The 2228-nt window shown below is 40.4% G+C and overlaps 1 protein-coding gene across 3 annotated transcripts in view; it reads right to left on the bottom strand.

Annotated features, from left to right (window-relative positions):
• Positions 1-2228, bottom strand: part of Plpp1 (phospholipid phosphatase 1) — an 85435-nt gene that overhangs the window by 55405 nt on the left and 27802 nt on the right. The window lies entirely within an intron of this gene.

The raw sequence follows: 2228 nt of genomic DNA, 5'->3' as shown, positions 1-2228 counted from the left end.
TTTAAGTTTTATTCAATTCATAAATGAGTATTATTTTATAATTAAACTTTAAAGATAAAAGACATAACTACCAAGTCAAGTAACTAGAAGTAACTTAAAGAAAAAAATCAAACTATAGTTTTGTTTTGTTTTTACTTTTTAATCTTTCATTTTTTGATTCATTAATTTAGACAGGGTCTTGCTAGGCAGCTGTGTGTGTGTGTGTGTGTGTGTGTGTGTGTGTGTGTGTGTGTGTGTTTTGGGTTTTTTTTTTGGCAGAACCGGGGATTGAACTCAGACTCTTGCGCTTGCCAGGGAAGCACTTGTTCTACTGAGCCATCTCCCCGGCCCCTGTCTTGTTTTTAAGAGAAGAATAAAAATAAAGGGCCAGCCAAATAGCTCAGCAGATTAAAGCACCTGCAAGCAGGCGCAGGGGCTGGGGGTTCACCCCCAGGATCTGCTGCACCAGCCCTGTCCCCGCGGGGCACTAAAACAGCGATTAAGACTGGGCATGATGGCACACACCCGTAATCCCAGCTCTTGGGCGGCTGTAAACAGGAGAATCACTGCAAGTCCGAACTGGCAGTGAGACCCTGAATACCTTGTAGACCCCTCCCTAAAATACAAAAATAAATACATACATACATAAACACATAAAAATAGAAATAAAATAAAAGGGAGTTTCAAATCAGGCTAACAGGAGAGTCACTAAGGATACGTACGGAACACAAGCACATCTGCATTTCATCCTTGCCCGGGGACCGAGCTACATCTGCACTAGCAGAATTTCAGCCTCATGCAATTATCCCCCCAAATACAGGAGCAATATTTAAAAGAAGATAGTATCTGGCCACAGTTGCTCAAAATAACAGCCACAACAAATACTTTGCACTTCATACAAGGACAGTAACAATATCAAAGTGGCAGTGCTGCGCAGCGCTTTCCTATGCACTGTTCATTAAGACAGGAAAACTCGATGTTGCTACACTTATGGTGAAACTGACTTTTTTTTTTTTGCGGATCCGGGGATTGAACTCAGGCCCATGTGCTTGCCAGGGAAGCACTTATCCCACTGAGCCATCTCCCCAGCCCCTGAAACTGACTTCTTAGGAAAAAGTGTGTCCCTCCTTAAACCATGTCCCAGTTGTTTCTTCCCTCTACTCCTGTAAAATTATAATCAAGTTAGCATGGTCAATATAGAGAAATACTTGAGTATCCTGGAATATAAAATCTAAGTTCTTTCTACCTTCAGAATACTGCACAGATGAACATTAGGGGGAAAACCTTCTGACCCCTCAAAACAATTTTGTAAAAAGAGCAGATAGCCTGGAAAATAAGTACTCAGGGTTTTATTCCTAGCCAATTTGGAAGAAAAGCAGGAAAGGAAAGCCAGCCAGTCTGACTGTGGGATAAAGCTATTTGATTTGCTGAGACACCAAAATTATGTGGAAGTCAAATGACAAAAGACAGGTGGTCCAAAAAGAAATGCGGTCTGATTTGCTACGTTCCCCCAAGACATTCAAGAAAGCAAATCTCTGCCTTGCTCCTTCCCTTCTATTTCCAGTCACATTAAAAGTGTTTTAGAAGAGCAGGAGCAGGGCCAAGGCATGACATCCCACGTAGCAGCTTTAACCCAGTTTATGACTCTTAACTTAGAATGAAAGTTTCCAGTTATCTAAAATAGTGAAATCCAATATTATCCTACAAACTGATGAACTATCTAAAAAACAACCAAACATTATTTACTACTTGAGGCTAAGGCAGGCAGACTGAAACTTCCAAGCCAGTCTGAACAACTTAGCAATACCCTGTCTCCAAATGAATTTTTAAGGGATAAAATGTAGCTCAGTCCCTGGGTTCAGTTCTAGCGCATGCACACAAATGAACAGTACAACTTTGAAAATCATGACAGTTTTAGTGTACATGAGATTTTGCATATATGTCTTTATAATCTTTCCACTGAGTTTGTTTTCTCAAATTTAAAAATTAAGTCTATCTCCTTTTTCCTACCTCAATTTCCAGTTAATGGCATGGTAAAAGCAAGCATAATCTTACTTTCAGCTCTGCCATAAAAGAGCTTGCTGGACTTGGATCAAGTGTCGAGGTCTAAAATGTGTAATGCGTGTCATGAAATAGGAAGGAAATGTTCAAATGGGATGGGAAACTAGGGAGGGGGAAAGGAAGGATTGAAAAGAAAAATGAGAGAAGAAATGGAAACAGCTTTTGCAAACGGGGGGGAAGAGGAGTTA

Source organism: Octodon degus, unplaced genomic scaffold, assembly GCF_000260255.1.
Source record: "Octodon degus isolate 3935 unplaced genomic scaffold, OctDeg1.0 scaffold00001, whole genome shotgun sequence".
Lineage (NCBI taxonomy): Eukaryota > Metazoa > Chordata > Mammalia > Rodentia > Octodontidae > Octodon > Octodon degus.
This window is presented reverse-complemented; position numbering and strand designations above follow the sequence as displayed.